Below are 13,503 nucleotides of genomic sequence, written 5' to 3' on the forward strand. Positions count from 1 at the left end.
CATCTCCTATCTAATATTTTTATCACAATGGACAGCATGTGTGATATATCATGGACTACTGCATTAAACTTCTGTTGATCTTAATGTGTGTCCAGAAAATGATAGAGCTGCTGTTAAAAAAACCATTGTAAACCAGATGAAATCAAAGAAAATGCTACAGCCCTGCATGAAGCACATAAGTGGAACCATTGATCAATGGAGGCCTGTTTACTTTTACAATATTCCCTACCACATAACACAAAGGGAAGTGAACATTACAGACTTTGGCCTTCAAATTTTGAAGCATTGGGGAGGGCTAGTCTTGATTTGGGCAGTCATATCAGGGTGAGAAGTGGAAAACAAATAGATCAGATTTAAAAACATGTTAAATAAGCCTTCCACAAATTATAGGCCTACACCACTGATGTCAGTCTTTTGTAGGACTATGGAACATGGTTTATGCTTATATGTTATACCGTTTTTGGAGGATGAAAATCTCCCCTATAAACATTAACATGAATTCCACAGAGATCTTGCAAAACTCAGCTCACTCCATTCATTCACAAGATCCAGAGTGCCATAGACATTGTCACTCAGGTTGTTACTGTGCTCCTTGACTTAAGGAAAGTATTTGTATTGCCTTCCAAACATGGATCGACATGCTATTAAGCAGGTGAGGCCAGTGGCCTTGTCATATTGGTAACACCGATTCCCACCCGATCACTAAAAGTAAGCAACATTGGACCTGGCAACTACTTGGACAGGTGATTGTTTGAGGAAAACAATATGCTGTTGGTTTTAAGGAAAAGCAACTTGCCAAAGTGGAATCCAACTGAAAGACTTTTACCAGGCTGTGTTGCCATATGACATGCCTTTTTTTTCAGGTGCTCATAACATTTTAGCTCAACAACAACCTAGTGGATACTGCTGGAAGCTCCATGAGGCTGTTTTCAGATGATATAGTTCTTTAATTCAAATAAGTAACACTCTGTGCAAAAACAGATGAAAAAAACACCTACTGTACAATTATGATATTAGTGACAAATTATTAGAAACAGTAACTATTGTAAAATACATAGGAATAACCATCTGGACTGACATAATGTGGAATGATCACATAGAACAAATAGTAGGAAAAGCAGATGCAAGGCTGAGATTAATAGGAAAAATCATAAGTAATTGTAATTTATCCACAGAAGAAGTGGCTTACAAAATACTTCCACTAGTTTTTCAATGTTGCTCACCAGTCTGGGGTCCTTATTAGGTTGGATTATCAGAAGAAGAGACATAGGTGTTGTGGAAATGCTCAGCAAACATCAGTGGTAGGCACTACAAGAGAGACATTGTCCATCACAGAGAGGTTTACTACTGGCTTTCCAAGAGAGTTTATTATGAGGAGTAGGGCAAAATACTAATTCCTTCTGCAAACATCTTGTGAAATGGTCAAGACCAGAAAATCTGAGAACTTAGCATAATACTGAGGTTTACTAGAATCATCCTCCCTTCTGCCATTTGCAAATGGAATAGGGAAGAGGTGATCAAATAGTGGTACCAGAAGCACCCTACAACACACACCATATGGTGGCTTCTTAAGTGTAGAAGTACATGTAGATGAAGATAGTTGATGTGACCAATGAAACCAGTTTTGGTGATAATGTTGATTCCATGTCACTGTGATGGTTCCCAGCAAGGGATTCTATCGTCCATGTTGGTTGTGCCCCCAATCACATGATTGGAGATGTTCAACATTGGTTTGCTGGGTATGAGACTGAAATAGCACACTGACCTAGTCTTTATAGCAATATTGAGCCACTGAAATCTGTAATAGACAAACAGGAGCTCATTATCATCATATAGCATAAATTGTGAATCTAGAAAAGAAGAAGGGAGGAAAATTAATACTTAATGTCCCATTGATGACAAGATCATCAGAGATAGAGAACGAGCTCCAACTGAACAAGCAGTAGATGAGAAGTTTGCCATTGATTTTCAAAGAAAGCATCCAAATGTTCATCTGAAGTGGTTTAAGGAAACTACAGAGAATCCAAGTGTGTGTGGGTCATAGGAGATGTGAGAGAGGTATCAGAGTGGTTATCACACTGGAATCACGCTCTGTAGGAGTAGGACTGAATTTCAATTCAACCATGCATATTTGGTTTCTCCCAAATGCATTTAGCCAATTGCCAAAATGACTTCTTTGAAAATCACACTGTGAATTTACTCTTCTATCCTTGTCTTTTTGAAACTTCTACTCCAACTTTGACGACCTCATAACTGATGGGGCATTGAACCCACATGTCTCTCCCTTTTTCTCCTTGTGGACAGAAATTTGAATCCTGCTGTTCTTTAACATCAGAACCGGGTGCACACAGTTATTCAGTCCATGACAAAGTAGTTTTGACTCAGAAGAACTAAGAAGACAAAACAATGAACATTTTGTACTAATGGTGACCTAATTAAATAAACCTTTGCTCATTATCAGATTTGATCAACTAATCATCACCAGGTACCACAATATTATTTACATCAGGCTGTATCATATTGTTGTTACTGTGACATAAAAAAATAAATAAAAAAACATCATGTATCATTGAAACTGCCCTCGGCAGTAAAATGCATCAATATAATCAACAGTAAAATTCATAAACATGCTTAAATTATCTTAGTGACTATTCAGGTTTCATCTTCCTGCAAAGATCACAATCTAGATATGTGTATGGAATCTGACAATGGACTGAAATTATTTAACTTAAGTAATCCATTTTACTTTTGACTGTATTAATACAATTAATGGCATTTGCAATGATACATGATGGTTTTATTTATTTTTGTGCCACAGTGACAACAATATTATAAATAATTTTGTGTTCCCTTACTTTGATTGCTTAATCAAAAGTGGTAGTCAATAAAGGTTTAAATGCTGCTAAGAATTTTCAGTAACTTGGATATCACTTCAGAATTATTAAATTACAGGTAGAGTACATGTATTTTCACAACTACACATGTTAATCCGTCAGGTTGCAGTTGACATTATTCATGACTTTTCACAAAATCAGGTCATAATTTTGTATAGCATCCACAAAACCTATCACTGACAAGGTGTTCACAAGAGTAACACTTGGATCCCCCATCCTTGGAATCTGAAGTTCAGACTATTTGTTTACTACAGAATTCTCATGTACTTCTAGGGATGATTGTCTGTAAATACACAAAACCACAGGTGTAGACAATTCTGGCATAGCACTGACAGCCACAATGATTACAGCTTTAGCAATGGCTGCAAACGTTTTTGAAGCTAAAGGCAAATGGAGGATTTTTTATTTCATTAATTGTGCATTTCAGCTGCTGGACGTACAAGTAAACAGTTGTTTATTGTACTGTTAAAGTTGGAAATATATAATAAGCAATAGTAAGAAAAAGACAACACAGAAAAGTAACGAGCACTTCCCATGAAGCAGCTGATAGCAGCAGCACATGAGAAAAATGAGTTTTCTGGTTTTATTGCTGTAAACAGTAAAAGCTCATTAAACTGCAAAAAACGCTTTATGTAAGTGAAGCAAAGCTTCATCAACTCCAGGACTTTGCTTTTTGGTAGAGGCTCAGTGTTTCCTTTAAAAAATTAAAAATTTACTGTTTATAATAGCTCTCATTCTAATCTGAGGACACTAACTGGCAAAAGACATTGATTGATTTTGTATCTTATAGTTTTGTTTCACAGTTTGATGATGAAGTGTCTGTTTTTTGATATTGGTCACAGTTACTGTGATATCTAATTTCCAACTATGTTGTAGTATAAAATTTGAAGGGTTTCTAATGAGAAATATGGTGGCTGGCTACTTGACACTTGATTCATTTTAGGTGATATGTTGCTGTGTACTAGATGTTGCTAACATAGCAGAATTGTCTTTTAAGTTGGAAGGATAGACACATTTCACTGCCTGAGCATGCCACATGTAATACATAATGGAAAAACTCATATTTAGGACAAAGCTTGACAAAAGTTTCTTTTCTATTGTTATCAATGGTCATTTACTAAATAAATATGACTAATATTACATAATGAGGTCTGAACCTAATACGAAATATTTGTAAAAATTAATTTTTAATCACTTAAAGTGATACCTATGTGCTACTAATGCTTGAAAACAGGAATGAAATTCCAGCACCGATCAAGCACTGAAACTCCTGCAGAGTGTCACATAACAGCTGTTTATGTAGGAAGTGAAGCTGATTTATTGGCTCAAAGTCCCAGAAAAGAAAAGTTAAGAAGTAAAATAAAATTGCTGCATGAAAAAACAAAAAAACAAAACAAAAAAAACAATACAGTAGGCATTGATTATCTGTAGTAAATGGGGGACATGGGTGTTCTGAAAACTGGTTTGTCCGGATAATCGAACTGTACATGAAACTTACTGGCAGATTGAAACTGTGTGCCGGACCGAGACTCGAACTCGAGACCTTTGCCTTTCGCGGACAAGTGCTCTACCAACTGAGCTACCTAAGCATGACTCACGCCCCATCCTCACAGCTTTACTTCTACCAGTACCTCGTCTCCTACTTTCCAAAGTTCACAGAAGGTCTCCTGCGTACCCTGCAGAACTAGCATTCCTGAAAGAAAGGATATTGCGGAGACATGGCTTAGCCTGGGGGATGTTTCCAGAATGAGATTTTCACTCTGCAGCGGAATGTGCGCTGATATGAAACTTCATGGCAGATTAAAACTGTGTAGCTCAAATTGTAGAGCACTTGCCCGTGAAAGGCAAAGGTCCCGAGTTCGAATCTCGCTCTGGTACACAGTTTTAATCTGCCAGGAGGTTTCATATCAGCGCACACTCCGCTGCAGAGTGAAAACCTCATTCTGAAAATGTCCCCCAGGCTGTGGCTAAGCCATGTCTCCGCAATATCCTTTCTTTCAGGAGTGCTAGTTTTGCAGGGTTTTCAGGAGAGCTTCTGTAAAGTTTGAAAGGTAGGAGACGAGGTACTGGCAGAACTAAAGTTGTGAGGACAGGGCGTGAGTCGTGCTTGGATAGCTCAGTTGGTAGAGTACTTGCCCGCAAAAGGCAAAGGTCCCGAGTTCGAGTCTCGCTCCGGTTACACAGTTTTAATCTGCCAAGAGGTTTCATATCAGCGCACACTCTGCTGCAGAGTGAAAGTCTCATTCTTGAACGTACAAAGGCAACTTCAGTAGGAATATGTCGTATGTGGCACAGTTTATTAAACAAAAATATAAACATATTACATAAGCATTTTACATGAACAATACACACAGTATACAAAATTAAAATTAGATGAAGTGGTTGCACATTCACCTTCTTCTAACCTTTTAATAAGCTCGTACTTGTCCCTCATAGAAAGGGCAACACGTTTACGTTTAAGCATTTTGTATCATCAAGTTCACTTTTTCACGCAGCAGAACACAAGTGGTCGTAACAGAGAACAGAAGGTGACTGTTTGCACCGTGAGAAGCTCTTCTTGGTGCGGCGCAATCCTTCAAACTGCGCGGAGCGGCACGCCTCAACTCTACGCGGGCGCAGCTGTTGCTGTGAACAGCTTTTATACTGCCGCTATTACTACTGCCAGTGCCAAGCCGACAGAAGTGTGCAGATTAGACTTGGCCACTGTTTCTATGTTTCGATACAGTGTATCGATACGTCGAACTCTTTCAGTGTTTCGGAACGGCTGTGGTTTACTGTTTCGAAACAGTGGTGTTTCATTCCGCCCCTGTCTCGGATAACCGGACCAGATTCGATCTCGAGCCATACACAGAAACTTGATCGTTGTTTCAAAATAAGGCTGTTTCAGTCCACCTGTGCTTGGAACGGACTAACTGTTTCGAAACAGTGGATGTTTCATTCCGCTCTGTGTCGGACGAGATTCGGACTCGGCACAGATACTGAAACTCAACATACCACTTCATGAAACACTTTTAAGAGTGTCGAAGTCTTTTTGACAAGCAATAGCATGAAGCTTAAGATATCCGTAAACAACGCTTCGTTTCTATTCCGAAATGGCGTAACATCTGCTTTGTAAACACTAACCAAACAAAACAACGCATACTATTCACATTAAAAATAATAAATATGTGAAAATCATTCAGTTAAATTACATTTTTTTATAACATACGCCTCTCTGTTTATGTACAGTAATCATATTAAGAAACGCAAGTAAGCCTACAACATTTTGAATTAAAAAAGGCGTAGAGTGACATATACGTAAATTTGATGTAGGTATAATTACAAGCAATCTGTTTGACACATCACTGATAGTGTAATGGTGAACAGGAAGGGCTGGAAAGCGTGGTGAATTTATAGTAACGGTTCGAAAACACCTTGAAAGACAAAATTTTTTTCTGTTATATTTTGTTATTTATTCGAATTATTTGGCGTTATTTGTGAGTCTAAAGTCACTGTGCCTATTATCCACAATGATTCCCTTTGTGTGCATGGAAATTAGCAGGATGGGTATATTACCCATACTAACGGAATGTGGGAATCCCAGTAGCATATCCGTTGTTTCTGCAGTTTGCTCCCACCTCCAGTTCCGTTCGTGGGGGTTCTTCTGTCTTAAGCTATGGCTTTCCTCAGCCAATTGTATGAAAGTCACACTGCACGAAAGCAGCGCATTTGCTGCAGGAAATACGAAATTGCCAAGACGCATAAGTGATAGTTTCATACTTTCTGCGACATGATTAGCGCTCTCGCACCTCATTTGTATACAGTAGACATTCAAGATGATAAAATGTGTAGGTTTATTAGATTACAAAACACAAACTGTTTCACTGTTTCGAAACAGCGTATCGAAACATTACATCGTACTGTTTCATTTGTTTTCGAAACAGTTACGTGTTTCAGTTTGCCCATCTCTAGTGCTGATTGTTGAAACGCAGCGACTGGCGGCTTGGCCGGTCAGCAGCGCCTTGTGAAGGCCCCATTAGAAGCAATGTTCAGCCAGTGGTGGCCCAGTGCGGCGACTACTGTGGGAAACTTGGTTTGGGAGTGAGGGGGATGATGGACGGTAGGGTGGGAGAGTAACAGGTGCGAGCGAGTACACAGTTCGAGTACGCGGTCGTTCGGTTGACCGGCGTTCGGATAATCGACGCTCTACTGTATTTACAAAATAAAGTAACTTCATTGTCACCTGAAGCTAAAAGCAGTGGCATTCACAGTTTGCTCGTATGCATAGTAATGGCTTTAAAAGCATATGTGATAAGTTTTTAACTACATAATTATCACAAATTGTTTCATTAGTGTTTCCTTTAAATTGTTTCATTAGTGTTTCCTTTCATCAAAGTTTTCATTTAGTCAGTCATGTTGTTGTTGTTGTTGTCTTCAGTCCTGAGACTGGTTTGATGCAACTCTCCATGCTACTCTATCCTGTGCAATCTGCTTCATCTCCCAGTACCTACTGCAACCTACATCCTTCTGAATCTGCTTAGTGTATTCATCTCTTGGTCTCCCTCTACGATTTTTACCCTCCACGCTGCCCTCCAATGCTAAATTTGTGATCCCTTGATGCCTCAAAACATGTCCTACCAACCGATCCCTTCTTCTAGTCAAGTTGTGCCACAAACTTCTCTTCTCCCCAATCCTATTCAATACCTCCTCATTAGTTACGTGATCTACCCATCTAATCTTCAGCATTCTTCTGTAGCACCACATTTCGAAAGCCTCTACTCTCTTCTTGTCCAAACTAGTTATCGTCCATGTTTCACTTCCATACATGGCTACACTCCAAACAAATACTTTCATAAACGACTTCCTGATACATAAATCTATATTCGATGTTAACAAATTTCTCTTCTTGAGAAACGCTTTCCTTGCCATTGCCAGTCTACATTTTATATCCTCTCTACTTCGACCATCATCAGTTATTTTACTTCCTAAATAGCAAAACTCCTTCACTACTTTAAGTGTCTCATTTCCTAATCTTATTCCCTCAGCATCACCCTATTTAATTTGACTACATTCCATTATCCTCGTTTTGCTTTTGTTAATGTTCATCTTATATCCTCCTTTCAAGACACTGTCCATTCCGTTCAACTGCTCTTCCAAGTCCTTTGCCGTCTCTGACAGAATTACAATGTCATCGGCGAACATCAAAGTTTTTATTTCTTCTCCATGAATTTTAATACCTACTCCAAATTTTTCTTTTGTTTCCTTTACTGCTTGCTCAATATACAGATTGAATAACATCGGGGAGAGGCTACAACCCTGTCTCACTCCTTTCCCAACCACTGCTTCCCTTTCATGCCCCTCGACTCTTATGACTGCCATCTGGTTTCTGTACAAATTGTAAATAGCCTTTGGCTCCCTGTATTTTACCCCTGCCACCTTCAGAATTAGAAAGAGAGTATTCCAGTCAACATTGTCAAAAGCTTTCTCTAAGTCTACAAATGCTAGAAACGTAGGTTTGCCTTTTCTTAATCTTTCTTCTAAGATAAGTCGTAAGGTCAGTATTGCCTCACGTGTTCCAACATTTCGACAGAATCCAAACTGATCCTCCCCGAGGTCCGCATCTACCAGTTTTTCCATTCGTCTGTAAAGAATTCGCGTTAGTATTTTGCAGCTGTGACTTATTAAACTGATAGTTCGGTATTTTTCACATCTGTCAGCACCTGCTTTCTTTGGGATTGGAATTATTATATTCTTCTTGAAGTCTGAGGGTATTTCACCTGTCTCATACATCTTGCTCACCAGGTGGTAGAGTTTTGTCATGACTGGCTCTCCCAAGGCCGTCAGTAGTTCTAATGGAATGTTGTCTACTCCGGGGGCCTTGTTTCGACTCAGGTCTTTCAGTGCTCTCTCAAACTCTTCACACAGTATCTTACCTCCCATTTCGTCTTCATCTACATCCTCTTCCATTTCCATAATATTGTCCTCAAGTACATCGCCCTTGTATAAACCTTCTATATACTTCTTCCACCTTTCTGCCTTCCCTTCTTTGCTTAGAACTGGATTGCCATCTGAGCTCTTGATATTCATACACGTGGTTCTCTTCTCTCCAAAGGTCTCTTTAATTTTCCTGTAGGCAGTATCTATGTTACCCCTAGTGAGATAAGCTTCTACATCCTTACATTTGTCCTCTAGCCATCCCTGCTTAGCCATTTTGCACTTCCTGTCGATCTCATTTTTGAGACGTCTGTATTCCTTTTTGCCTGCTTCATTTACTGCATTTTTATATTTTCTCCTTTCATCAATTAAATTCAATATTTCTTCTGTCACCCAAGGATTTCTACTAGCCCTCGTCTTTTTACCTACTTGATCCTCTGCTGCCTTCACTAACCCTCGTCTTTTTACCTACTTTATCCTCTGCTGCCTTCACCACTTCATCCCTCAGAGCTACCCATTCTTCTTCAACTGTGTTTCTTTCCCCCATTGCTGTCAATTGTTCCCTTATGCTCTCCTTGAAACTCTGTACAACCTCTGGTTCTTTCAGCTTATCCAGATCCCATGTCCTTAAATTCCCACCTTTTTGCAGTTTCTTCAGTTTTAACCTACAGGTCATAACCAATAGATTGTGGTCAGAGTCCACATCTGCCCCTGGAAATGTCCTACAATTTAAAACCTGATTCCTAAATCTCTGTCTTACCATTATATAATCTATCTGATACCTTTTAGTATCTCCAGGATTCTTCCATGTATACAACCTTCTTTTATGATTCTTGAACCAAGTGTTAGCTATGATTAAGTTATGCTCTGTGCAAAATTCTACCAGACGGCTTCCTCTTTCATTTCTTAGCCCCAATCCATAATCACCTACTATGTTTCCTTCTCTCCCTTGTCCTACTGACGAATTCCAGTCGCCCATGACTATTAAATTTTCGTCTCCCTTCACTACCTGAATAATTTCTTTTATCTCATCATACATTTCATCAATTTCTTCGTCATCTGCACAGCTGGTTGGCATATAAACTTGTACTACTGTCGTAGGCATGGGCTTTGTGTCTATCTTGGCCACAATAATGCGTTCACTATGCTGTTTGTAGTAGCTTACCCGCATTCCTATTTTCCTATTCATTATTAAACCTACTCCTGCATTACCCCTATTTGATTTTGTATTTATAACCCTGTATTCACGTGACCAAAAGTCTTGTTCCTCCTGCCACCGAAATTCACTAATTCCAACTATATCTAACTTTAACCTATCCATTTCCCTTTTTAAATTTTCTAACCTACCTGCCCGATTAAGGGATGTGACATTCCACGCGCCGATCCGTAGAATGCCTGTTTTCTTTCTCCTGATAACGACGTCCTCCTGAGTAGTCCCCGCCCGGAGATCCGAATGGGGGACTATTTTGCCTCCGGAATATTTTACCCAAGAGGACGTCATCATCATTTAATCATACAGTAAAGCTGCATGTCCTCGGGATAAATTACGGCTGTAGTTTCCCCTTGCTTTCAGCCGTTCGCAGTACCAGCACAGCTAGGCCGTTTTGGTTAATGTTGCAAGGCCAGATCAGTCAATCATCCGGACTGTTGCCCCTGCAACTACTGAAAAGGCTGCTGCCCCTCTTCAGGAACCACATGTTTGTCTGGCCTCTCAACAGTCAGTCATATCAGTTCCATTCCGGACAGAAATCAGTTAATACCAGTCGATGTCATTTGATTTCTATCAGTTCTATTAATAATATCAGACGCTGCGGCAAAAGTGCACACACCTTACCTAGGTTTATTTTTTATTATCCACTTTTCTGGGGGATTTGGGGGGGGGGGGGGGGTGCAGGGAGCAGAGGAAGCAAGTCCCACCTTTCAAAGACCAATACGTAGACAACCATGGGGCAAATGGCAGTGCTGGGGTGAACAAATTGCACTTTGCTCGCGTTTTGCTGGTACTTCACATGTGCTTGCTGCTTCAGAACACGGTGGTATGACAGTCACTCTGTAATGGCTTCGGTGTACATGGGTACTGTATTTCTAGATAGCCAATATTGGCGGCAGTCACAAAACAGTCATCCCCTCCCAATGTGGGACTGACTTACACCATCTTCAGCCGATCCAGGACTAGACAGTCCTCATTCAAGACGTTGTGAATAAGCTTACGTCCACATCAAACAACTCGCTCTTTAGAAATGCATGTAAGATGTAGGGCCTACACTATATTCCATATTATAACTCAGCAATGCACAGTATGAAGAATTATATTACGCCAACAGTTGGACTTGGGCTTCTACTTGTAGTTAACTTGCGAACAGAATGACAAAAAAGGCAATAACACAAAAACAGCAACTTTTTTGCCTCCTTTCATCGTTGCACGGTACAGTAGCAAGCTCCGACATTTGGAAGAGAGGCTGACTTGCACTATCAGATCAAATGTATTCAGATACGCCAATGTAATGCAGAATTGAGCACTGTATGAGGTCCGTTAGAAAAGTAGCCAACATTTTCTTTTGCAACCACCTGATGGATTTGAATTTGCCACACTTGCATGAGCAGACCTTCAACCTTCATGCACATAGGTGAATTACATCCTGTCTCCAGTAATTAAAACTTCCGGGCTAAAAGGCCGTGGTCCAATAGTAGCTATACTTCTCCCTGGCGTTTCGTTGCCAGCTGCGGGCAACATCATCTGAAGTGAGTCTACGACTGGCTGCTAGGCCGTGGAGGTCCTGTTTATATAGAGCGCGTAGAGGGCGCCACCACTCGTCACGTGTTGTCAACAGTAAAACTGTCTCTGGCTGGCGTCATTACTCTCGATCGAAAGTAATCGATTGTCACATCTTTGGTACAAAGTCGATCGCCATATCTTATCTAACTTCAAGCCTTCTTCTTTCCTGTTAAAATTATTGTGGTGTTTTAAAATCTCTACAGCCTCTCTATTCATACGTGCATAATAATGCGATGTCTTAGCTAGCACGCTCGTCTCACTAAATTTTATTTCATGGTCACCCGTTTCAAAAACATGTTCCGCTACAGCCGATTTGACCGTGTGTCCCAGTCGACAGTTCCTTTTATGTTCAGTTAGGCGAGTATTGATACTTCTTTTTGTGGTTCCAATGTAAACCTTCCCACAACTACGCGGAATCTTATACACACCAGGAGTAGCTAAAGGGTGTCGTGCATCTTTCGCCGATCTTAAGCATTTACTAATGTTATTGGTGGGTCTGAAGATTGTTTCAACTCTGAACTTGGCCAGCACTTTTCCGATACGGTCCATAATATTGTGGATGAACGGAAGAAAAACTTTCCCCACCGATGGTTGTTGTTGCATGTTTTCGGACATTTTTCTTCTGGGATGGAGTGCTCGATCTATCTCCTTGCTATCGAACCCATTTTTCTGGAAAGCGGTTCGCAAATGGTTTAGTTCCTCTTGCAAACAAGCTGGCTCACAGATTTTATTAGACCTGTCCACCAATGTCTTGATAATACCTCTCTTCTGTTTGGGATGCTGGTTTGAATTCTTATGAAGATAACGATCGGTATGCGTAACTTTTCTGTAGACTTTGTGACCCAGAGTCCCATCTGCTCGTTTAATTACTGAGACGTCCAAAAAATTAATCTGTCCATTACCTTCTGTCCCCATAGTGAATTGTATTGTTGAATTGATGCTATTCAAATGCTTCAAAAAACGGTTCAGTTCTTCTTCACCGTGATTCCGTATACTGAAGACGCCAGCCGTGAAAGCCTACACGCTATGAATATGTCCTGTCTGCTGACAGCAGCAGTTACCGGCGAGCAGCAGTCGACTGAGGTAGTGCATAGTGCTTGCGTCGGTTTTTCATTGCAAGGGGAATGACAAAACGACTGGAACAGCGCTGCTGCATCAAACTTTGCCAGAAACTGGGCGACAGTCAGGTGGTAACCATTTGGAAGATTCAGATGGCTTTCAGAGACGATGCTAAGTGCATCACACAGAGTAAGGAGGAGTACAACCAGTTTAAAGATGGCTGCACATAGGTGGAGAGTGAGCTATGCTCCGGTTGATCATCAACCTGCCAAAATGACCAGGTCATTGCCAAAGTGGAATCTATGGTGATGCGGGACCATCGTGAAAATGACGAAACAGGTTGGTATCAGCAATTTTTCGGCACTTTAGATTGTGACGTAATATGTGGCCATGAAGAGAGTGTTGGCGAAATTCATGCTGAAGATGCTGACTGCAGAGCAAAAGCAACTTCATGTTCAAGTTGCACAGGACATGCTGGACTCCACAAACAGTGGCCCCGAGTTTGTGAACACCATGATCACTGTTGAAATCTCCTGGCTGGACCGTTACGACCTGAAAACCAAATCCTAGTCATCTAATTTTTTGTCACCCTGCACAGCAACGTCAAAATGATGCTGACTGCTTTCTTTAACTCCAGTGGTGTGGTATACCATGAGTACATACCACAGGGCCAAACAATCACCATACAGTACTACAGGAATGTCCTCCATCGCCTACATAATGTCGTGTGGCGGAAGAGACCAGATTTGCGGTCAGCAGGAAATTGGTGCCTCCATCAGGACAATGTTCCAGCACATTCCCCACACTTGATTCAGACTCTTTTGGCGAAAAACTAGATGCCTGTCCTACAACAGGCTCCTT

At 40.6% G+C, this 13,503-nt stretch overlaps 1 protein-coding gene across 1 annotated transcript in view; it reads right to left on the bottom strand.

The window, feature by feature from the left end:
- LOC126334817 (iodotyrosine deiodinase 1) overlaps nucleotides 1-13,503 on the bottom strand; it is a 110,236-nt gene that overhangs the window by 36,271 nt on the left and 60,462 nt on the right. The window lies entirely within an intron of this gene.

Source organism: Schistocerca gregaria, chromosome 2 (assembly GCF_023897955.1).
Source record: "Schistocerca gregaria isolate iqSchGreg1 chromosome 2, iqSchGreg1.2, whole genome shotgun sequence".
Taxonomy (NCBI): domain Eukaryota; kingdom Metazoa; phylum Arthropoda; class Insecta; order Orthoptera; family Acrididae; genus Schistocerca; species Schistocerca gregaria.